Source organism: Myotis myotis, unplaced genomic scaffold, assembly GCF_014108235.1.
Source record: "Myotis myotis isolate mMyoMyo1 unplaced genomic scaffold, mMyoMyo1.p scaffold_m19_p_3, whole genome shotgun sequence".
Lineage (NCBI taxonomy): Eukaryota > Metazoa > Chordata > Mammalia > Chiroptera > Vespertilionidae > Myotis > Myotis myotis.
Window position 1 is genome coordinate 149,396,877 of NW_023416335.1, and position 26,205 is coordinate 149,423,081.

The 26,205-nt window shown below is 38.9% G+C and overlaps 1 protein-coding gene and 1 pseudogene across 5 annotated transcripts in view; one reads left to right on the top strand and one right to left on the bottom strand.

Annotated features, from left to right (window-relative positions):
- GRIP1 (glutamate receptor interacting protein 1) overlaps positions 1–26,205 on the top strand; it is a 669,834-nt gene that overhangs the window by 237,167 nt on the left and 406,462 nt on the right. The gene's annotated exons all lie outside the window — the stretch shown is intronic.
- LOC118649989 lies at positions 21,129–21,452 on the bottom strand (annotated as a pseudogene).

The window sequence follows — 26,205 nt, forward strand, 5'->3', positions numbered from 1 at the left end:
AACCCAGTCACTGATCCCAGACATTTCTAATCAACTTCTTTGGCTTTATTGTGTCTAAGTTGATTTGTCTCCATGCACGAGTGAGAGTGTCACACCTCTGCTCCTGGCAAGATTCCTGTCTAATCAGGGTTTTGCATCCCCTGTGTTCGCTCTAGGCAAGCAGAGTCCTGTCTCATTAATGTAATGCTGATGTTCCAACCCCATCTCTGTCTCTCTGTTAACGATTTTGCCCATTGTCCAATAAGCTTTCTTACTTTGAAACAGTTGAAGTGTTTTTAAAAAGTGTTTAGAATTAGTACTCTGAAAAACATGGAAGTATAAATGGTAATGGATGAGGGAATGAAGAATGTGTCTTATACCTCATCTGTTGTTGTTTTGCAAAGAATGAACTCATTGTCTTTCCCCCAAATTGTTCTCACATCCCCCTTCTCAGAGAACCCAAGCTGAAGACTGGATCCCCATCTCGATGCTTTCTTCTTTATTCTGTCTCTAAGTTGTAAACATTTGACCTTTCTTCGTTGCTCCTCCGTGACAGCCTTAGTTCACACCCTCACTCCCTATGCCTGGACTACTGTAATAGGCATCTAATTGTCTCTCTCATACCCTTCTTCAGCCACTCTCCATACTGTAACACGAGTGATTTTTCTAAAACTCAAGTTGGTTTGTGGTTGGTTGTTCATTGTTTGCAAGATCCATTATTAACTCCTTAACACCCCATTACCTTGCCTTTGCCAACTTCTCTGTCCTCCTTTCACTATGTCTGCGCACATACCACACTGAAGGAATCAAGGCAGGCCTCTGGGCATTGCTGTCTGTTGCTACAGGAATGTTCTTCTTTTCTGAATGTATACCAAGTGCACATCAGTGATTGGCTCACATATCTTTTTCCCTGGGATGCCTTCCTTGACCCACCCAAGTAGGGTCAACCACTTGCTTCTTTGTTCTTTTTTCTGTATGTTTTCCATAACTGTGTTAATGCAACTCCTCTCTAAATCTCTTTCCCCTTCTCTAGTGTGAGATTTTAAAGATTGGAACAATGTTTTATTTACCTTTACTTTCTGCTGGCTATGGCTCAATAGTAGGTACTAAGTAAATTGTGTTAAATTAATTTGAATCAGAGAATAAAGGCATTACTGCCTTGGAAAGAGAAAAGCCATGAGTAATGTGAGTCTAGGGAAATCAATGGAAGTGACAGATTCCAATGATTCAGTGCACAGTGGAAATGATTTCATACCCGATTATTTGACAGCAGTAATCATTTGGATAAAAGCATGCATTTCCTCCCGTGTAACCCCCATTGGAAAGATGGGCTTTGAAGAGAAAAACAGCACGAATGTGCCCTTCCTTTCTTTGAAAGAACATTATGCTGCTTTGATGGTTGAATTCTCCAACTGTGAGCAATAAACATCCTCTTCTTCAATGGGACGAATCATTGCTCAACTTTTGGTGGGGCAACCTGCTGTCAGCCCGCAAGTGGGGCCTAGTAATGATAATACTCATTTCAAGGCTGTAAATGGGAGCCCAAGCGAAGGAAGACCCCAAGTCCTCCTGCTGGCCATAATCCATGTCATTAATGGAGGCGTTTTTATCAATGCCAATCTCGCATCCTTCCAATGAAGGGTTCTCATTATTTCATCGTCTACAAGTTAAAAGGTATATGTGTTTACAACTAGAGATTCATAAGCAGAAAAAAACAGGTATATGTGCTGTATTTCCTCTCCAAATTTAGTGAAATCAATTTTGGGGAGGGTGGTTGTGGGGATCCTTCTAAGGACATTTCCGCTCCAAGAGCTATAGCCTATTTTAAAGATGTATTGAAGAGCTAATGTAATTGCCACTCTGTCACTGCCTGAAAGCTCCCATTAACTAGTGGCAGGCTTACATGAAAGGGCTGTGGCTAAAGGCCCAGCAAGTCTGGAGGACGGAGAAGGCGCGGGGGAGGCAGGCATCTTCTGGGAGGAGATGAGGTCCTGGGGCTTCCAAGGCTGGGCGCTTCTCCAAGCATTTAGACAGAAATGTTGAGTTGTGTGTGATTTTTTATTCATAAGGAATACTTATTATATCTTAGATGGGCGCAGAGATCTTAGACATAGCAGGATAGTAAAATGATCATATCATATTTGTTATTTCATTAGAGCCTTTACTCCTTACCAAGAATAGTAGCAGGCTTACATAAAAGGGCTCATTTGACCCATAGATACAGTTCAGCCAAGTGTGTGCTTCTACTAAAATGATATAAATCATCAACAAACCTTAAGAACTCTAAAGCGTATTTAAGGCAAATACAGTGAAGAACAAAATATAAAGAAATGCTAGCATATACTGGCTGCTGATTTGACTATTATTAATTGTTATTTAACGAAATCTTAGTTTTTCCTTGTTCCAAAGGAAGACGTTTCATTTGGGATTATTATCTTGCGTTGTCTTGTACCTGTATTAATTCAGAGCCACTGTTTTTTCTTGCATACATTAATGTGTCAGTGAGGAGTAAAAGGCCTTTGCTTAATTATTTCACAGAGGCAGTGCAGCATAAGGGTTTGAATCCTGGTTCTGCTGCTTATTAACTGAGTAATCTGCGGGGATATACCATCTCAAAGCCTCAGTGTAATCATTTGTTAAATGGAGCTAGAAAGAGCAATACCCAACTCATTGGTGTGTACGGAGGATTAAATGATACACTCATTTAAAACTTTTTTGATGCCTGGCATATATAGTAGGCCCTTCATACATGTTGTCTATTATTATCTATTAAGGCTTTTCTTTCTACTCTTGATTCTTGAGCTTGCCTATTTTTTTTTTTTTAATGTAGGAGATAGAAAAATAATGTGTGACTTATTTTACTCCGCTGCAAACAGCACCCAACTTCAGGATGATTTTTGAATTACAATAATAATGATGGCTAGAATCATAATAATTCACAGTTTGAGTAGTGAGGGTCCAGTGAGAGGTGGGGTGAGGGGTATAGGTCTGCAGGTTATGAGTGAACTAGGGGAGAAGGATGGCGAGGGGAGGAGGAGGAGGAGGAGAAGGGAGGAGGTGGAGAAGCTAGGGCCCAGTGGCCTAAGAGAAAGGACCTTTTCCCCAGAGAGAGGGAAACCGAATGGCAGAGGCTTTGAGTGATGTGAGGACACCTGGGATCCCTACAGGAAAAAAAATGGGGGTCCGTGGGTCTCACTCAGAGCCCAGGTTGACAATATGGTGATGCTTCTGAAGAACAGGAAAAGAAGCCCCAGTCTGTGCCAGAATAAAGAGGTGGTAGGAGTTGAATATTCCGGGAGGGCTGCCATGGAGTGCACACCCTTCTTGGAGCCGTGGCCAGGGCCTCTGTTAAACAGACAGCTCTGGCTGAGCCCAGGCTGACTCAGCATCGTCCGTAACTCCACTGGCAGCGCCAGGAAAGCCGGCTACATCTTGCTGCAGTGGACCTCAGGTGTAAGGAGGGAACTGGCTCCATGAAACTGGGAGTTCCACAGGCAGATTCTGCCCCTTACTTGCTTGGGTTCCATCTCTATGTCTCTGGGCACCAGGCACTCACTCCCATAGCCACCAGGAGGAACACACCTCAAAGCAAACCCCCTCCTGCAAGGGTGGGAAGGGCTCAGAGAGTGGAGTGCCTGTGGTCATGCTGTGAGGATTGCAGGTCAGACATAAACTTTGGTGGCATCACAGAATTTCCCCTGGGGTCACTTGTTACACACTATTGTAGTCACGGATGCACTTTGCTTAACATGATCGCACTGGATTTCACAACTTGCCTGTAAAATAAACAGGGTAGTTGTCATCATACCCTTTTATGGGTTTGCCTAAAGCCAGATAATCAGTAAATGAAGAAGCCTGTTGTAAAATCTATTTCTCCTTATTTCCAGTCTAGAGATTTTCTGAACACCTCACTACAACCAGTTAAGTACTCCCTGTGGCTCCCCCTCTCCAGGTTTGCTCCATTAACTGGGCTTATTTTGCAGTGAATTATTTCTTTATCAAGGTCTGCAGTCTTAAAGGACAATAATTTTCTTCCATAAACAAATAATACAGTTTTTAAATGAAGATATTCATGAGTTCCGAGGAAGAATGGAAGGAAGAATGGGTTAAGCATTGATTTAGATTTAGAAGGAAGACAATCACCTAAGTTCAAAAAGCCCCTTTGTAAAAAGCCCAGGTCTCTACAGGAAGATCGTAGATTACATTTTATGTATCTCTGACCTCATGCCTGAAATGAAACGCTAGCCTCAGTGCTTGTGGCTTTGGGCCTTTCCAAGTGTGACATTTGAATCAATTACCACAGGAAGCTATAAAGTCTCTTTCTCTGGAGGCATTTCAAACCGAAGTAGATAAATTCAGAAGGGACCAGGCCACAGCTTGAAGATGAACTCAACAACCTCTTGATATTTTCTAAGCATGAAACTAATTCAGCAGGAAGGTACTGGTCTCCCGTGTACACAAAGAGAGACTCAGAGGTAACTTGTCTCAATTCACAACTTCTCCTGATCTTGACAGAAGCTAAAATTTCCCCTTTTATGACTCTGGATTAGTGCAGAATGATTGAGGAAAGTCTGGCTTAAAATTCAAATCTATTAGTAGATCATAGTCATAATTAAAAATATGTACTGAACACCTTACTGTATTCCAGGGACTTTGCCAAGCACCTTGCATGGTTTAACTCAATTAGTTTTCACTGTGGCCTATTTGATAGGTGGGAACCCAGGCTGCGAGAGGTTAAGTAACTTGTCAAGAAAACAGGAAAATCTGGGTTTGAACATGCTTCTCCCCAAGGCAGCACATGTCTCCACTGGACAGAGCATGTCTTAGAGATAGATGGCCGTAGGTGCAGGCTCCAGGGCAGCTATTTCCCAGTCTCAGTTTGTAAAAACTGTAAATGGAGGGTGGAACAGCTGCTTTGAAGTGTTGTTTGTGAGGACACACATGGAGCATATATTCTTAGCCATTGTAGTTTTGAAGTATGTCTGGGGAACCTGGTTGGGTCAACCTGTGACATTTTGAAAGGAGTGTGATTAGTCCTACCTTTAAACTTGGGGTGACCGAGTCAACTCATTCTTTCTCTTGTCCTTCTTGAGAGAAACTGATAATGTAAGATACATCGCAGTCCTGGAAAGTATCAAGGACATGAACATAATGCTAATGTGAATAAATCAACATGAACTAATTATCATTCCTAGAAAAACAGACCTGAGTGTCACCGTTTAGAGGCAAAAGAGCAGCTTCCTGTGCACTTCTGACCTTGGCTTGCTGAAGGGGGTCCTGGGAGGGGGCGGAGGGCCATGGAAAGCCAGGCTGGATCCGTTCCCTCCTGCACTCCCCACCACCTCCATCAGAACAAAATGGCTTTGATGGCTTTTATATATTGAGAATTTCAAGTAAGATTTTGAAAAAGTAATTCTGGTGGTGGTGGTTGTTTTTTTGTTTTTTTTTAAGTTTGAAAATCATGCTTCAGAAAACATGCTGGGCTGTATTTCTTTAGAAGTTCTTTGTAAGAGCAGTGCTAGTAACCAGTGGTAAAGAAGGCATTCATTTTGTTCAGCCTACCACAGAGACACAGGGAAAACTAGGGGCTTGGGGGCCTCTTTCAGAAATGGTAAAGATCCTTCAACCAGCAGCTGTGTGTCAGACCTTTGATACTCTTCCTTGAATATTTCTGTGAGCAAGAGCACTCTTAGGAGGCATTATAGGAGCAATTGCAAACACAAATAAAAACAAATACTCCCCCGCCCCACTTCATAAGGTTCCCATCTAGCAAAGGAAATAGAAAACACACTTGCAAAGGACCCACATTTGTGAGGGAGACAAAGAAACAGAGAGATCTCCCTGCCGAGGGCGTGCAAAGGCAGAAGGCCGCCCCAGCAGTCTGCAGAAGGCTCTCTCAGAAGGCTTTCTCACCTGAGGACTAATTGGAGTGGAGTTTTGAAGAAAAGATATTAACATAATTTCCATTGCAAAAGAGAGATAAAACTCACGACATATAATAAAAGTCAGATTAAAAAACTGTAGGGATAAATGATACTTGATTCCATTTTTACTTATCTAAAATGAGATAATAGTTATGAGTGTGTTTTGAAAATGTAAAAGCTATGGGGATGTGAAGCGTTGATTATTAAATAATGCCGATAATCTCCAAATCATATTATTTAAGTACTGCACATCAGTAGGTTAGACAATGGATGGTGTGGCTTTACATTCTGAAGGGCGAGCTCAAGGTCAAGAACTCAAGTATTGGGTCTATTCATTAGTTCTTTTTAGTGTAGCTTTTGGCAATGTCTTTAACCTTGTATTATCACCAATAACAGTATCCATAATTGTGATCTTGTCATCTGGTTCACAAGAACTGGTTTGAATTTATTAAAGCCTGTAGAAAGAGTGGTGTTGCCTGAATATTAAGCTAATTGTCTCACCAAAATGCTGGTAAATTATGTCATCTTGGGACTAATATTTGGTCCATTTTGGACTCTGAGAATTGGAACACTAGAACCAGACACACTGTGTACTATGCTTATTTAGCAAAATATATTTGTATGAAAAGGAATCTATTAAAGTTTGAATTATAGGCAGATGTATATCTAGCTCTCACAACCATTTCAAAATAATACATTGAAAGAATCCATACTCAATTAACGGATGGGAGGAGTGGAATAGAGACTTTTTCATTTAAAAGTTAATGTCACCCTTCTTTTTCACTAAAAATTAATCTGGTAAGTATTAAAATAGATGAGTGTAGCTGACAGATTCTTGAGGTGGCCTCCACATCCCCTGCTCCTGGTACTCATGCCCTTGTGTGATTCCCTCCTCTTGAGTGTGGACAGGAACTGTGGCATGCTTCCAACCACTAGACAGGGGTAGGCAAACTTTTTGACTCGAGGGCCACAATGGGTTCTTAAACTGGACCGGAGGGCCGGAACAAAAGCATGGATGGAGTGTTTGTGTGAACTAATATAAATTCAAAGTAAACATCATTACATAAAAGGGTACGGTCTTTTTTTTTCAATAGTTTTATTCATTTCAAACAGGCCGGATCCGGCCCGCGGGCTGTAGTTTGCCCACGGCTGCACTAGAACATGGCAAAATGATGGGATATAGTGATTATATGTATGTAATTACGTTTTTGTTACATAAGATTGTAGTGTCTGTCATACTGCTCTATGTCTGTCTCTTCCCCTCCCTCTTGCTCTCCCTTTCCTCTTCCTGTGTTTCTCACTGCTCATTTTATTTTAATTAATTTATTTAATTTTAATTTTATTTTTTTTCAATCTTTAGTTTCATTATTGATTAAGGTATTACATATGTGACCTCATTCCCTCACTGCTCATTTAAAGAGGCACGCAGCCACAGTGGGGAACACTGTGTAGCAAGGGACTCCAGGCAGCCGCTACGCACTGAGGGCAGTCTCCAGCTGACAGCTAGGAACTTCAAGAACTTAATTCTGCTAACAACCTTTGGTAAGCTTGGAGTGGATGCTTCCCCACTTGAATTTCAGATGAGAACTCAGACACATGGATTGCAGCCTGTGACACCCTGAGCAGAGGTCCCAGCTAAGCATTGTCAGGACTCCTGACTCACTGAAACTGTGAGATAATAAAATGGGTGTTGTTTTGTGCTACTAAATTTGGGTATTATTGTGTAATGACAGATGTTGGTTGATACAATGAATTTGGATTTTGCTCTCGACATCCAAAAGCTTACCACAAGGAAGGGAGTATAAGTATAAGTATAGCTTTAAACAGCTCCTAATTATTTTGGAAAATAATATAATATATTCTGGTTGTATATTGTTTATATGTTGATTTTCTTCTACCCATACTCCCATAGTCTCCTTTATGCATTAGAAAAACAAACACTGAATATACCTAGTGAATATTTTGAAAGGAAGAGTTAAGCTTATTATATACTCAGAACTTGAGAATTCTTCCCACCTTCACCACAATTTTAACTTAAGTTTAATGGTATTTAAAATTTTGAGCTTTGGAGGAAAACCATTCCTTTCTCACTTTCAAGTTATTTCTTCATTGGATAGAATGTAGTACAGTGGTTCTCAACCTTGGCTGCACATTAGAATCACCTGGGAATCTTTTTAAAATCCTGATTTCTGGGCCTCACCCTCCGGAAATTTTGTTTCTTTGTTACTAATGTTGTGGCCCCACCCCATAACAAAGAAACAGAATTTCCGGAGGATGAGGCCCAGAAATCAGGATTTTAAAAAGATTCCCAGGTGATTCTAATGTGCAGCCAAGGTTGAGAACCACTGATGTAGTACAGTGGGGCCTTGACTTACGAGTTTAATTCGTTCCGAGACTGAGCTCGTTAAGGAGCTCGTTAATTCAAATTACTCTATCAACTCAATGCAAAAAATCAGCCGAGAGGCAGCTGGTATCTGAAAAAACTCGTTAGTCAGGACACTCGTAAGTCAAGGCCCCACTGTATATTATTCTATTTTTTCTTTTTGGTGATTTTATTTTCACCTAATACTTGTAGGGCAGGCATTTCATTAGATAATACTGTAGATCTGTAACTCCAGTAGCATTTGTAGTAATAGAATTGAGGACTTCGATTCAATTATAAAAAAAGGTTTTGCTAACTTTTTAGTTCAATCTGCCTAATTCTTTACAAGTATTTTGGGATAATAAAAACTCTGAATATTAGTTGAAGGTTTAGTTTTTTCATCTCAATCAAAATTTTTTATTCCAGAAACATGAGATGCTTTTTAACAATTTTAAATATAAATTTTTCCTTGAAAAATAAAAAAAGGATTTGTTATTAGTCATTCAAAGGGCATTCCCATCATTTTATCGCAACAGCAGCAGCAGGAGGGTAACAGCTGACATTTATTGGGCGCTGATTACTTGCAACCATCTCCATGCACAGCTGGTGATGTAGGTACTATCATGATACTCATTTTATAGATGAGAAGTTGTGGGATGGAGGGGGGAAGTGTCTTGCCTAAAGTTTCAGCTTTAGCAACTGGCCAAGTAAAATGGCAACCAAGCCAACTCAAGAACTGAAGAGGTTACTACTTACTAATCCCTGAAAATAAGGGTGGAGGCCTCTCTGTAGCATCTTAGCTTCCCCAAGAGAAAAGGCAGGGAATTCTCTTTGATTATATTATGTGTATAATATAATCACACATATTCTAAGCATCCTCTGTATTTAACTTCTCATGCCTTGTGTGTAGTCACAGAGGAAAAGGTAACAATGCTAATGCTGTAAGAATGCATGTTAAATGAATTGCAAAGCAGAAATCGTGCAACACGAGTCAATTGACTTATGAACGTGTTCTCACATTCCTCAGGTATTTACTATCTACCTTGTCTTGCATTCTTTTCCATTGGTCTTTCTTCCTTTTTAGGAGATACCATAAATATACTGTATACTATGACTGATTACGCTTCTTGACAATGAAGAATAGTATAAATTGAAAATCTTGCCAAAGATTTAGAGTTTCATGAGGTTGATAAAGAGATGTGGACAAATGACTCAAATCTAAAGATACAACTGGACTGGTTAGATGAAAAATAGACAAGAATAGTGTAATATAGGTTTCTAAAGTGAATGATTTGTCTATCAAGGGTGTAAGAAAGGCCTTTGGGAAAATTAATAAAACCCTTGAAACATTTACAAAAATGAAGACTTGTTTTAGACTGGGCTGTGAAAGTCCAATATAAAGTTAAAATTTGCTATCACACAATTTTGTTCTATTGTATAAATCTCAGTAACATTAAAAAAAATTCCTCTTCCAAAAATAATAAAAATGAATACTTGATTGTTTTGGTTCATTTTCCAAGCCTTGTTATTTCTGCTGTATACCGTGAAATTTATCTTCTGCTTTAAGTGGATTCGCTATGAGTTGCCTCTCCTTGGTACCAATTATCCTTGAATAATGGGCCCCCTGTGCTTCCTGCAAAGCACAGTTATTTAACTCTGACGGGCTTCTCATCATTGGGCAACTTGGAGGAGAAACGGAAAAACCGCTTGTCTGGATTATGCAGAGGGATTTAGCTTGATGGGGAGAAGGTGGTGCTTGGACTTGATGACCAAGACCACTCGCAGTGCCAAAACCCCCTGAAATCCTTGAAGCTGTGTCACATCAAAAAGTTGAAGTGCCTGGTGCCAATCAGGGAATGACTGGTCGCATGAGTCCTAGTGTAGAGGCTTCACCTGGGCCTGGAGCTTCAACAGCAGCTGCCGTGCCCTTCACTCATCTTTCTTTCCTTTTCTCTGTCTAGCACTCCCCTTTGGCAACCCCAAAACAACCCCTCTGTGAGAGTGCCCTTCAAACAACAACTCCTTCTTCTTTACTTCTCGCATATGTGTACGCATTTGTGTGCGTGCATCTAATTTTCTGGTTGGTGGTTAAAATGCCTTATCCTTGAACCTCCTAGTGTTGAGGGATTGTTTTCCACCCACCTTTTTAAAAGTCATGGCATACTCAGGGCACCTCTGCCATGGTTACATGATGGAAAGCATTGCTAAGGCTATTTGCGTTTGAAAATGTGTCAGGCTGGTACAACGAGCAAACCACAGGCCCTAGGACAGCTGGAGCCATTTCTGTGTCCTCTCCTGGGAATCATGGGACTCCCTGTTTCAGAGTCATGGAGGGCATTGCATTTTCTGTTCTACACATAGTCCAACTGGTAAGACATTTAGTTCACTCGTGGCAGTAAAGAGCACATGGATAGTGCTGGTGTTTGGATCTGGGAAGGGAGGGAGGCTTGTGCTGCCCGCCGGCAATTCTTTCAGAAATACTTCCTTAGAGGCGGGCACCCATGAGTGCTGTGAGTTAGTGGCACAATTCTCAGGTTGAGGAAAGGATTTGTACAGAAAAATGATTCTGTAGAATTACAAGTGGTGTTTATTGATTAAATATTTGATTCCCAGTCTTGCTTCCATTAAATGTCTCTAATATTTTTAAAGTACCAAAACCTTAATTTTCTTTTAATTTTTATTTTATTTTATTTTATTTGCTGTAGAGACAGATGTACGTGGTTTCTAGGTACCAAAGTATGTACTAAATAATGATGAAGGAGAAAGATGAATCTTAATGGAGGTATAATTTTCTTATAAACCAGTACTTAGCAAGAGAAGCTTTAAATGATCATTGATCATTTTTATCATGAAAATGTTAATGTGCAAAGCACTTGACTAGACATTATTGGGTAATTAACCAAATAGAAATGTTGAGATCTCCATGCTCAAGGAATTTTAATCTCCCAAACAAATACAAAGGCAGCTACTTGAGAAACATTACCAACATGTACAAGTAGCACACAACTGTAAAAACACACACCAAAAAACAAAAAACAATTCTCTGCAACACTCTCTTAATTTCCTAGGACATTTTGATATTCAAAATGTTTCTTATATTCAAAATGTGTGAGAATATATAATCAAGTAGTTGTAGAATTTTAGAGGCGCCAAGCCCATAAGCTATCATATTGTGCAATCCCCTCATTTTCCAGATCAGAAAACAAGCCTGGAGAGGGAACGTCATTGCCCACAGCTGTGCAGTGAGTGAGCCGGCTCTGCTGGAACCAGAAACCAGGTCTGCTCTTTGGCAGGAGACCGATTTCTGCTTCACTAGCTTCAACTGTATAAATGGAATGGTGGACTGGCCTTTAGAACCTTCCACAGGTACGCTGAGAAACGATGGTTTTGTTAGCCAGGAAGCCTTATAGGTGAAAATAAGAAGGTGGGGGCGGGGGGAGGATGGGGGAGACATATGTAATACTCTTTGTAATCCTTTAAGCAATAAAACAAAATTTAAAAAAAGAAAGAAAGAAAACGGAACACCAAAGCCACCTTCTCCCAGGCATTACGCTGGCTTCTAGGTGTGTTGCAGTAAGGCTTCTGGGATTCGTTGAGTCACTTAAAGTCAGGCTAATTAATGTCTTCCTGGCCCACCCACATGTTTCAACTGCATGATGCTTTTTGAATACCAAGAATTTGAAAAGAAAAGAAGACACGTTTATTTGGATGTGTTGCATATCCACATAAAAGATAGACATGGTGCCCTCACTCAGCTGCTATTCTCTCTCTGGTCCGGTGTAGGAAGTGCTCATCATTTGGGTTTTCTTCCCCAGGTGGATGGGGTTGGCCAGGGATGTGGCGCACACAACCCCTCCTAGATCACAAACACTGGGGCGGAGCCTCCACTTTTTGGTGTTCGATGAGATGTACACAGAAGTGCCCCTCATTCTGATGGGTGTCCACATCTCATGTTCCGTCCCACTCCTTCCCGTGAGAAGCCACCTGCTTCCACAAGACTACAGTCGTGCACCACATAATGACGTTTCAGTCAAGGACGGGCCGCAAATACAACGATGGTCTCATGAAATGTCCTGTTGCCTGGTGACGTGGTAGCCATTGTAATGTCATAGCACAACGCATTGCTCACATGTTTGTGGCCATGCTGAAGCAAACAAACCTACTGCGCTGCCGTTGGGTTAAAGAATAGCAGGTACGATTAAGTGTAGGACCTAATGCTTGATAATGATACTAAGCAACTATGTTACTGGTTTATGCGTTTACTATACTGTACTTTTCATTGTCACTGTAGCGTGTACTCTATAGTTGGCTGTGAAACACTACGCTGTGTTACACCGGCTCATACATTGCGTGTTTACCAGGTCTCTTGATTGCATCATTTTCTCTTGTACTTGCTTTAATCTCTTGTTTCATTTGTTATGGACACTTAGCCTACTCCTAGTGTTGCCAGTAAGAGGACAGGTGAAGTGATTGATCTGAAAACTAAATTAAAAGTGATTAAGGACTGTGAAGGTGGAAAACCAGTAATGTATTGCTCAACTGTTAAGCATGTCCCATTCCACCAAAGCTACAATATGAAAAACAAGAACAAGATTAAAATGTCTGCTTTATTGAAGGAAACAAGACTAATAAAAATTTGAGAAGGGCCTATATCAGAGGTGGAATGACTTCTAATGACCTGGATTAAAAACCAGACACAGAAGCATATCCCTCTTGGCACCGTGGCGCTCCCAGCCAAAGCAAAATGTGTGTGATGTTGGATGAGAAGACTGGACTGACTGTGGTGTTGAATTTCCTGCTAGCTCTGGTGGTTTAAACAATTCAAGAATCATTATTCATTACATAATGTGAACGTGAGTGGTGAGTCTGCAAGTGCTGATGTGAAGGCAGAAGAATTTTCAAACATTCTAGATAAGCTGGTTGTGGAGGAAAACTACTTTTCAGAGCAAATAGTCACTACAGATGAAACCTTCCTGTTCTGGAAGCAGAAGCCTGAAAGGACTTTTACCCATAAGGAGGCTAATCAACACCAGGTTTCAGGGCCGTTACAGGCAGGAAAACAGACTTGCTTGGGAGCAGTGTTGCAAGCTACAAATGAAAACCCTTTGTGATCTGGCGCAGTGAGAACCCAGCCTTCAAGCGTGTCAGTGAGCACACAGTGCTTTGTACACCAGGAACAGTAAGTCATGGTGACCCGGGTCCTCTTCCAAGAAGCCCTTCTGAACTGCTATGTCAGTGAAATGGAGGTACTGTTTGGAGAATAACGTACCTTTCAAGATTTTGCTTATTGTAGACAGTGCTCCCAGACATCCTTCTTTTATTGATGATCTTCATCCTGATATCAAAGTGGTGTTCCCCCCCCCCCCACCCCTCCAAACACCTTTTTGATTCAACCAATGAATCAAGGGGTTGTAGCAGCTGTTAAGAACTATTACCCGAGGATCTTTGCCTAGGCTATTATTGCAACTGCGGAAGACACTGATGCAATTCTGGAAGGATTACAGCATTTAAGACTGACTGCATCCAGAGATTGGCTGGCTTGGGGTGCTGTCCCCCAAGGAACGTATGCATGGCCTCTGGCAGAACACGCACAAGAGGTTGTCCAGGACTTCAAAGGAGTTGCCAAGGGTCAGGAGGTTGCAAAAACCAACAAGGCTGTGGTTGAGATGGCAAACAACCTTAACGTGGGTGTGGATGAGGGCCTAGAGATGGTTCCTGAGGAACTGGCTAGTGAGGAGTTGTTGCAAATGGAACAGGAATGCCTGTTTGAAGAAGGGGCAAGAGAAAAGGAAATGGCAGGGAAAGAAAAACACCCAGGAAGATTCACAGTGAAGGGTTTAGCAGAAGTTTTTGCAGACTTCATCAAGCTCTTTGAAAAGTTTGAAAACATGGACCCCCAAAATGAAAAGTTTTCATTAATAGAGAGGACTATTCATTATCTGCTTATAAGCAAATCTGTGATTGAAAAAAAGAACTGACCTGAACCAACTACATGGCATATTTATGGAGAACGAGTCACCTTCTCAAAAGGAGCCTCAGGCAGGCCCTCCAGAAGGTGTTTCAGAAGAAGACATTGTTGTCACAGGAGATGCCAGCTCCCTGTGTTACTGCCCCCGCTGGCCTTCCAGTGGGACAAGACATGCAGGTGGGAAACAGTAACACTGATGGTCCTGACCCTGTGTAGGCCTAGGGCAGTGGTTCTCAACCTTCCTAATGCCGCGACCCTTTAATACAGTTCCTCATGTTGTGGTGACCCCCAACCATAAAATTATTTTCGTACATACTTCATAACTGTAATTTTGCTACTGTTATGAATCGTAATATAAATATCTGATATGCTATATGTGTTTTCCGATGGTCGCAACCCACAGCTGGCCTAGGCTGATGTGTGTATATGTGTCTTAGTTTTAAACAAAAAAGTTAAAAGTAAAAAGAAAATTCTTAATAGAAAACAGCTTATAGATAAGGGTATAAAGCAAGAATATTTTATATGACTGTACAATGTATTCATGTTTTAAGCTAACTATTATTACAAAAGGGTCAGAAGTTTAAAAAATTAAAAAGTTTATAAAGTAAAAGAGTCACAGTCAGCTAAGGTTAATTTGTCATTGAAGAAAGGAAAGTTTTTAAAAATAAACGTAGGGTAGCCTCGTGTACAGTGTTTATAAAGTCCACAGAGGTGTCCAGCAATGTCCCAGGCCTTCACATTCACTCACCACTCACTCACTGCCTCGCCCAGAGCAACTTCCAGCCCTGCTAGTTTCATTCATGGTATGTGCTCTATACAGAGGTGCCATTAAAAATCTTTTATACCACATGTTTACTGTAACTTTTCTATATTCAGATACACAAATATTTACAATTGTGTTACAGTTGCCCACAGTATCCAGTTCAGTAACATGCTGTACAGGCTTGCGGCCTGGGAGTGGTATCATCTAGCTGTGTGTAGTAGGCTCTGTCATCGAGGTTTGTGTGAGTGCAACCTCTGGTGTTCATACACGCACAGCATTGCCTAAGGATGCATTCCTTAGAACATACGCCCCTCATTCAGTGTTGCATGACTCTGCTTCAGAAGGGGTACATTGCTGACTATCTCAGTGGCTTACTTTTTATCAAGATGCAGAAGAGTGAATATGTATAAGAGAGATGTCTAATTACCATTGGTTTAATTTCCCCAGGGAGACCAGTTAGCACCATTAAATATTAAAACATAACTTTGGCTAAATTGTACTAACAAGGATAACGTTTTTATTTCTGTAGACTGACATTTGTTTCACTTTTTCTCAACTTAGGTAAGAGAATAACAAGCCGAATCTAAAGAAATATTCTTTATTTCTCATGTTAGAAAGCAAGAAGTCAGAGAAGAACCACAATTATTCACGTCAGGGTGCTCCTGAATTGAGTGCTCATAGCACCCATAAAGAAAACCGTTATCATTGACCTTTATTCACCCATAACTTTCTATCTTTTGGTTGAGTTACAAAGTCTTGAGCAACATTTTTATAGTACTCATTATCTTATGATAAATTTTAAAAACAATGTCAATGATAATTTCTCATTTTAATGTCTCTCCCAAGTTTATAATTTTACTATAAATGCTGGACTAGGATGAGGTTGAATTAGGTGAATAATAAAAATTATCAGTTTAGTTTGACATTTTAAACATAAAAATCTCAGAAACTACTTTGTACTGGCATTGTGAAGAATAGATTCAATATAACAATGTCTATTATTTAAAAGCTTCCTCTACTAAATGTTTTGCAATTCCTAGCCTAATTCCTGGTGCATAATACCACTCAATAAATATTTATTAACTGTTGAGTGAATGGTGTAATTTACATTTTTTAACTATATTTTCTTTTTGATACCAGTAATCTATGAATAATATAGTGTCATTACTTACAGAAAGTAAGATTTGAAAGGTTGGTTCCTTAATGTTTTAAAATATTGATGTTTCATATTACAATTCAACATAACTACCACCTTACATTATTATATTGTTCTAGTTGATTTTTAAATTTTATTAAAATTTTCCCCAGCTGTGTTTATGAACTGCAAGGATTGTATTTGTAGTCTTAGCTTTAAAATTACCAGGAGAACAAGGTTTTGATACATATGTAGCAATTCAGAGATTACCTACAGAAAACCACAACAACAGTAACAAAAAAACTAATGCAGGCAGATCTGATAACGAAGGTGGGTGGCCAAGCAAAGGGCTTCCTCTCCCAATTCATCTAGAAACAGTTGTAGACAAAACTTTTACATAAAAATTTATTCTTTCTGAACTAAATACATGGGAAAGACATTAAGTTGTTAGCATTTTTACATCTGAAATTATTAAAGCTTTAAATTGCACTTAGTTTTTTGAGAAACCCCTTTTAAGAACTTGGAGCAAATAATAGAAAACCAAGGCACTTGCCTCTTTTTATCAGAAGTGATTGTGTACAGCAGGGTCAAAGTATAGTCCATGGACCCTGGGTTGTCCACAGTATTTGCTGTTACCCTCTGGTGCTGACTTAGCAACAAGATAGTGGCAACAACGTGCACTAGTAGTCATTATATTCTTCACCACCATACAATTGCAGTTAAAAGCAAAAAGCATGTTTCTCATATGAAATGGGGAGTACCGTTAAAGATCTCTGTTGTATACCAAAGTAGTGGCTCAGGAAAAAGTAGTTCAATTGAATTTGGAACTAAACTCACCACTTTCCCCATGGAATAACATTTTTTTTTTTAAAAGAATTGACAAGCAACCTATGGCTATTCAAACGTGGGTATTTAGCAGACATTTTCTTGAAAATGTATGAAATGAACCTATATCTTCAAAGATAAACCAGGTAATATTTGTTACCAAAGATAAAATATGAGTTTTAAAATGAAAATTTGAAGTTTGGGATACTTGTACCCACCATCTTGGGCTTGACAGCTTTCCAATACTTATCGACTTTGCCAATAAGGTCAGCGGTGATAATGAATACGATGCTTTGATCCAGTGTAATGAACCATTAAGGTTTGGAAGACCTGCATAACTCATTGAACCACTTATTTTCCAGGTGAATGCGTGATGATACAAAAGCATGCGTAAACACCTATTCAAAATGTAAGATAGACCAATGGATTGTAATGTAAAAGATACAGAAAGTTTGACAAAGTTTCAGATTTCACATTGCAAATAAGAAAGTAATTAAAAAATTCAACTTCTGTTTAATTATGGTATTATATAAAAAAGAATATCCTCTATCATCTGAAAAAGCTATTAAAACACTTCTTCTTTTTCTAACAACATATTTGTGCAACTGGATTTTCTTTATATGCTTTGAACAAACAACACATTGCAACAGGTTGAATGTAGAATCTGACATGAAAATGCAGCTTTTTCTTATTAAGCTACATATTTTTAAAACTATAAAACAGTGCTAATCTCATTAAATTTCTTTTTGTAAATATAGTGGTTTTTCATAAAATTTGCTATTTATATTAACATATAATGGTTTTTAATATTAATGTAAGGTTTTATATTAACACTAGAGGCCCAGTGCACAAATTTATGTACAGGTGGGATCCCTAGGCCTGGCTGGCAATCAGGGCTGATCAAGGCCATCTCACTCAGTCCCAACTGGGGCTGGGGAGGTTGGCCGGCAGGGGGAGGGAACTTGGGAGGTTGACTGGCCAGCTGGAGGGGAGGGACTATGGGAGCTTGGCCTGCCAGCCCCGATTTGGGTGGTTCAGGACCAGCCAGCTGAGGGGGGGAACCGGTCATGGGGGAGGGACTGCAGGAGGTTGGCCAGCTGCAGGAGGTTGGCTGTGGGAGCTCACTGATCACCAGGGGGCACGTTCCTGCGTTGGGCATCTGCCCCCTCATGGTGAATGTGCATCATAGTGACTGGTTAACCGGTCGTTCGGTCGTATGGTTGCTTAGGCTTTTATATATATAGATGTAATGTTATTACATTAACATGCTATTTTTAAATAAACGAGTAATAAATATATTTTCAAATTCTATTTTATTTTTAATATGGCTAAATATCAATAGATGTAACTCAAAAGCCCTTTTATGATCTCAGTAACCTTTAAGAGAGTGGTGTTCTTGACAACAGAGTTTAGAACCACTGCTGTAAAGGAGTCCACAGGAAAAGCACATACGGTGGTGAAATAAGTTTGCTCCCTTTCAGCCAGTTATGATGTACAGTGGCACAGTGGTATTATAGAAGTTCCTAGATGTCCTACAGCCGAAAAGCATGCTTAATTTTGTTTATTTTGATGTTTCTCAAACTCTTGGATAAAATCCTGCTGTTACTTGGAGAATGGAGTATTTGTGAGGAGTAATATTTCACAAATATTGCTTCACTTTCATCTCACTTGAAAGATCTAGTGCCTTGCATTGGTTAAAAGGTTATTATATTACACATTTTATATCTTTTTAAGGTTAAATAATATTTAATTGTATGTATATACATTTTCTTTTTTCATTCATCTGTCAAAAGACACTGAAGTTGTTGCCATGTCTTGGCTGTTGTGACTAGTGCTGCAGTGAACATGGGAGTGCTAATATCTCTTTGAGATCCTGATTTCATATCTTTAGGATAAAGACCCAGAGTTGCTGGACCATATGGTAGATGCATTTTTTAGTTTTTGAAGAAACTCCATATTGGTTCCCATAAGGGCAGCACCAGTTTGCATTCCCATTGACAAATTTCAGTTATGTAGGATGAATAAGTTCTAAGGATATGCTATACAATATTGTGCCTACAGTTAGCAGTATTGTATTGTAAATTTAAGAATCTGTCAAGAGGGTAGATTGCATGCTAAGTGTTTTTACCACAGTAAAATAAAAATTAAATATTACTATAAATATCACAGCTCTCAAGTTTAGTATATAAAAGCTGGAAACCCTAATCATGAGGCCAATAACATAATATTTAAGGAGTACAAGTGGCTGAGGATCTAGTTTTTTTAAATATATATATCTTATGTTTTTAAGATTCTGTAAGAACCTCAAAGTCTTTCCCATTTGAATTCTTATTTATTGTCTTAAGGAAATTTGCATTGGTATAGGATAAATATAAGGCTGTCAATGTTATTATCATCTGAAAATTCTAACACATCTCTAATGAAAGGCGTTGAGCTATATTTTAAAATAGTAGTTCCACGTTTTTTTGTTTACTTAAAATATACCTGCATGGTTTGTTGTAAGAGGAAAGGATTTGAGGAGTCATATGAGGTTGGTTTCCAATACTGAATCCATAATTTATTGTCTTTAATGGATAAGTTTATAAGTATTAGTGCATATAAAATGAGATTGTTATACCTTTCTCACTAGGTTGTTGTACAAAGAAAATGAAATTTCTACAGAGAGCATAGTACAGTCAATACACAGGAATTGAGTGCCCACTAGAGATCAAGCTCTATGCTAGATTACAGGGAAGGTCAGATGGATAGAACACTGCCTCTTTCCTTAACAGACTTTGAGATCAGTCCCAATGGGTCTCAGTTACAACAGAGAATAATAATGCTATAATAAAATAAATGAGGGGAGATAAATTGGTAATCCTCCAATACTCATTCGCCCATTCTTTATTAATAGAAACTCCCATGTTCTGGCTGCCTTCCAGCTGCAGAATCACATTTTCCTTCTTTCCTCAATTGCAGTAAGGTGTGGCCATATAACAGTGGCATGGAGATGAAGTAATATGTGCAACTTACACATTCAATTCTCAAAAGGCAACTTTGCTATCTATTTTCCCTTTCCATCGGGCTGAAACTTGGCCATGACAGTGGTGAATCACACTCAGGAGCATGAGGACAGCATTTCGAGGTATAAAAGGAACCCAGATCCCCTGATGATTTTTTTTTATATGCCAGCGCCACCTACTTTCTCCCAACCTCTAACCAGCACAGACCCTAATATAAGAAATAATTAAGCCATCCATCTTGTTTAAACACCCTTACTTATTTGTTAAAGCACCTGAACCACCAGTGTCCTAACTAGCACAGTAAGCTCAGGATGCTGTAACTCCCAAGCCTAGACCCCTTGGAGGAGATGGGGGAGGGGGAGCAGAAGGCAAGCCTTCCTGAAGGAGGGAATCCCTGATGTGCGTGTTGAAGGGTCACTGTGCTTTTAAAAACACTCCTCCCTATCTGATTCTGAGACTCCCCTCTTATAAGCCCTTCCCCTAATCATTGATGAGATGCCTCATAATGAGACTTGACTTTTCCTTCGTTAGATTCTGGTGGAAATTTGAATTAAGTAGTAATTGCTTCATTCTTTAAACAAATTTGTACGGAGCACTTATCATATATATTACATATTAAATCAAGGATATAAATATCCACTGTAGGTCCTTCTTACTGATTTTTTAACCTTTTTTAATAAACTGTCATTTCCCTCCCCCAAGAATATAAGCTTCATTAAGATAAGGTCATTGTCTGCTTTTTGTTTTGTGTGGTATCCTCAGTGCAGCTGGTCACATAGTAGGCATTCAGCAAATTTTTTTTTGAAAGAACCAATGAATACAGAGAGATATATATGCTTAGACATTCAATCTACAGCAATGAAAAGGACAATTTTGCCCTGGAACTCACAGTTAAGTAAGCTGATGATTACAATGTGATATGAAGAGCAGCTATAATAGGGCTAATGAACATATTCTGTGAGTTAAACTTTGACAGCTATTACTGTATAGAAATCATTGAATTCTGTTTCTTTAATAATGCCTTACAAAAAGAGTCCTTAGATATCCTTTGTCGCTAGGTGGATTTTGAACAGGAGTTCAATATTAACTACATCACTAAAATAATGACATCACTTTTTTTTTTTTTAACAAGAAAACAAATCCATTTTATTTATTTACTTTTCAAGAAGTTTAAATCCTCGAGGGTTACAGCATCATACGGATCGCCCGATGGTCTTAGCAGGAAGATTGCTTCAGAATTTAGCATGAAACATGCCACTGTTCCCATGAGCACCAGCTACCTGTCCCCAGATGACTGGTTTTGTTCAGTTTGCCACCAGGAGTCACCGTGTTATTCTTTGCTTTGTACACACGCACAAGAGTGCATAGATAGAATTCAGTTTCGTCTCGAGCATAAACACCTTCCATTTTAAGAAGAGCTGTGTGCTCCCTCTGGTTCTGGAGGCCCTGCTTGTAGCCAGCAGAAATGGCCTTAAAGTACAGACTTCCAGACATATCTGTCATTACTGAAGTCTTGTTCCCAGCAGCCTCCGCAGGCTCCCAGATAGCAGAAAGAGTGACATTACTTCTTTAAAGTGTGAAGTCACTAGGGCACAGCTTATGAAAAGAAATTTACTCAATGATGCACCAGTGATAGGAAAGAGAAAGTCAATATGGATATGGATAAGTGAGTTAACATTGCCCACTAGCATTAGATTCAAATCATGACTGAAACTATTATCTTGGGTTCTACAGGATTAAGCTTCCCTACTGGTGAATAATGTGCATTGCAACTTGAAAAAATCACTTTAGTTCACAACTGTCAGCTTTAGCGTTTGATTAGTCAAAAAATTTTCCCCTGATATAAAATTGGCATCAATGATTTGCCTTTTTAATCATTTGTAATTGAAAGCTGATACCGTGTAACAATTTTTAAACTGAATAATAAAAGTTGAACAGAAGGTTCTCATATGCTAAGTGGGATTTTGCCATCAAGACTATAAAGTGTGCTACGACTTTTTTTCCTATGTGTTTTAATATACCTTTATTACATTTACTGAGTAACTGATGTATGCAGAACAACAAAAGAATTGGCAGTATTAGGAAACGAAACATGTTTAAGTGAAGAGAGCTTCCTCTCTCTATATAATCCAAAAATGCAGGTTAATGTAGCCACCTGGTGCTCCACTCACTCAGTCCTCGTTTAGTTTCACAAAGCCCTGCACAACCTGATGATTTCTTCAATGAAATGTTTTTCTGCTTGCATTGCAATGGATGCGAACTGTTTAAAGAAATTTGCCATTAAGAAAGTAACGTGGAAGCATGTTTCTAAAGAAATTTGAATGCAGGAAGAAATACTCATTATTTTTAGAAGACTTTTCCCCTGAACAATTCCTAATTGGGTCCCTAATTTGCTTCTGTCTAATCACTAATTATTTGTGTTGTTTATGAAATAAAGCATAGAGCCACCTGCTCTATGTAACGCATGCAGCCTAAGTTTGCTAGCCTGCAAATTGATGAATAAACTAAGCCAATTCATCCATCTGTGAAATATTTCAAGGTCTACCAAACATTGGTTACAAGATTTTGAGTTAAAAAGACAGTGGAGGACAGTGCTTATAGTTTGATAATGTTTGCTTACTAAGCGTGAAATGAAATTTAACTGTGGCATGTCTGCATGTGTAAATTTATTGTGGTTGTTTAGACTTCCTGCAAAATGAAATGTCAGGGAGTATTCTGAGATTCCAAATGTTTTAGGCTTCAAAGGACTTGAATAACTGAGATTTTGTTTTCAGGTTTTTTCTATGATGTATAATTAATTTAGTTAACCAATAACTAAGTGTGGAATGAGCATAGGAAAATTAAAAATTAAAATGTAAAATTAACTTCCAAATTTGAAATGCTAAATGTGTCATCTGAATATTTTAGAAATTTGAAAAATACACAAAGTACTGAATTGATGTTTACCCTGAATATGTAATATATCATAAATAGATGATTCAGGCAAGTCTCTTTTATCTGCAAGGTGTTTGTTATTATTTTTACACAATTAGGTGCATTCAAGTGTGGGGAAAATTAGTGGTGATTATGAAGTCTTTTTAGGTAACTGTGAGACTTCACAGGATCTATTTAAGCTTCCTATTGATGGTTCTGAACAATATATTACCTAATGGTTTCTATTGCCTGAGAATTCATTCACACTTCCTTCCTCCCTCTATTGCTCTTTCACTTGTCCTTCCAGGCTGCTAGAGAACAAGACAAATCTATTTTTAAGTGGCACATATTTATTTGTTTATTTATGTTTCCTTGACTGGTTGATTTACCAAAGCATAGCATTTCTAAAAGCTTAGTGTCATTTTTTTTTTAATCGATTCATTTGGCTCTGGGAACATTTTTTTGGTATTTATAATAGTGTCTATAGACTCACTTTAGGGTTGTGATGACTAATCTGATTTAACTTTCTCTTCTTTTCCTTCCTCTAAGTGCTTTGCCATATGATTCACCTTACCACTGTGACCTTTTTCTCTTAGAGCCATTTCTTAGACCCCAATGACAGGCACACTTGTGGTTTGTTATTGAAGGACTTAAGAGTTGTTGATTTTTTCTGAGCTGTTTATCCAATTTGGATTAACCTATGTTCATGCCTCACTTTTTAACTTTATTATTGAACCTTTGGCTGGTTCATTCATTTGATTGTACATTTATTTGCTCAAATGTACCTTACATGCATACTGTACAATCAATATTTATTATGCAGTGAGTGTGTAACAAGAGGGGGAGACTTTTAAGTCATCTTTCTATTTGATATTCGGGTAGTTACAAGTTTAGTGAAGAGTTTCAAACCTGAGTTTAAAAAGGCTTTGGACTGTCTGTAGTTCATTTATTGACTAGATCAAATGTATTTAACACCTGTAACATGCTAGCTGCGTAATCCATGCCAGCTTGACCAACATTTAGGACTGGTCGTATTTTGTATTCTTGCTGAGTGATTTTGGTGTTTAATACACTTTGTAGGAAGGAAACATTAAAGGTCCTTGTATAATTTAAATAGTGTGTTTCCATGAACCATGAACAGTATGTGCTATCTCATATCAACTGATTCATTCATTCATTCATTCAAGAAATGCTTATTATTTGTCTATGTTGTCAGGCACTGTTTACAACCCAAAGATAGAGCAGTGTGCATGAGGGGAAAGGCCCCTACTCTCATGGAGTTCGTGTTCTAAAGGAGAAGAAACAGATAACATACAAGTAAGAACATATTCAAAGTAATTTCTGATAGTGATAAGTGACAGAGTGATATGATGGAAAGTGTGGTGGCTATTTTATAATGGGGGATTTGGTACAGCCTCACCAGGTGGAGACAAAATTTGAGCTGAGATCTAAATAATACAAAAAGATCCATCCATGAAAACATTTGGGGCCAGTGAATTTGGTGCAGAGTTAACAGGAAGGATGGCAATTCTGGGTTTGGCATTTTGCCAGGGTCAGGAAGGTCATTGTGAGAAGTAATATGAGAAGAAGCTACAGACTTACCAGTAGGTAGGGGCCAGCTCACCTTGGGCTTTAAAGGCCCTGATAAGGATTGTAGAGTTTTATTTTATTTTATGTGCCTTAGGAGCACATGGAACTCATTGCAAATTTTTTAAGCAGGGAATTGATATCATCTGATGTATGTTTAGTATCATTCTGGTTGTTGTAGGGAAAATAGAGCAAGAGTAGAAATATGGTGCATAGTTAGAAAGAATGCTGGCTGGGTTTGGGAGTGGCGGTGGGCATAGAAAAATTGGTATATTTGGGGTTATTTTGAAGGTATAGCTGATAAATTGGATGTGGATCATCTAAAGGAGAGGAATCAAGAATGGCTCTGATGGAAGGAAAACACTGTTCAATATGATGGCAACTGTGATAGGAGGTACAGCTTTGAGGGCCGTGTCCAGAGTCTCTGACCTTGTTATCTTGGAGATGCCTATAACACATCTTAATAGAAAGATGGATATCATTACATGAACCTAGAGCTCAGTGGAGGTGTAGTCTGTGGGTGAGAAAATGAACAGAGTAGCATTCTCCTTTTATTTAATGACATAGTACCCATTATAAATTACAGTAAGATACTTTTCTATGTTTATTAGCTTTACATCATCCTCCAGCAATGAGATACTTAAAGGCATAATGTACTACATGCCTGTATACCCATTTAGTAAACCAGTCCAAGAAAATAGGCAAATATTGGGTATTATGTAGACTTGCAAAACTAATTTGGTTATTTTGAAAGACTTAGCAACAAACTCTCCACTTCATGTCATTTTTCTTAAAAAAATAATCCAATAGTTTATATTCTTTTTTAGATACATTTAATCTTTGTAGAAAAACAGAATAAGAGATTAAAGCTGACCAACTGAGGATAACTGTCTGAATTCTAGCCTTTCCTGGTAACATTTGACATTTTGTTCTCATCATGAGGCTAAATGTCCTGATGCGAAACAGAATCAGTGAAACTTAAATAGTTAGACCAGAATTTCTTTCCTTGGATTGGCCTTTGGGCTACATGGAGTATTGGATTATTCTCCCATAACCCAGAATGCTGGAAACATCCAATTTCAAAAACATCAACCAGCGGTTAAAAATAAATAACATAGAGAAGGCACAATTGGGATTTTTTAATGTTCAAAGAAAGAAGTAAGGTGTGTGTGTGTGTGTGTGTGTGTGTGTGTGTGTGTGTGTGTGTGTGTGTTAAGAGTTAAAGCCACACCTAATTTAGATTTCTGTCAAGCAGCCATCACTGATCCTCAGACTGAAGGGAATCTGCCACAACCTGATCTTAATTTCTGGAGGCCCAGAGAGGATTCTCCTCATACATGCATTATGTGTTTAAGATGTGCAGTCTTGGAACAATGGGAACAATGATCAGTGCCCATCATGTCTGGGACTATTTCCTAGACGTTTCCTAGGCGGTCACTGGTCTATTTCTGAGGCTCCCCCATGTATATGTGGGCCTACTCAGTGCCTAGGGGTGGGTACTCAATGAAAGAAACCTCAGAAATAATGTAACACTTCATTCTTTGATCTATGCGCCCCATCTTTAAACACGTGTTGAACATCTACTCTGTGCCCAGCACTGTGCCAGAGACCAAAGATCTAAAAATAGATAAGATATGGCTCTTGTTCTGTGTATTTCCCAGTCTAGTCAGAAAGACAGGTTTAAAAATAGATACTTGCAATACAGTATGAACTGTGCTAGGTAAGTGGTATCTTAGCATATACTCAT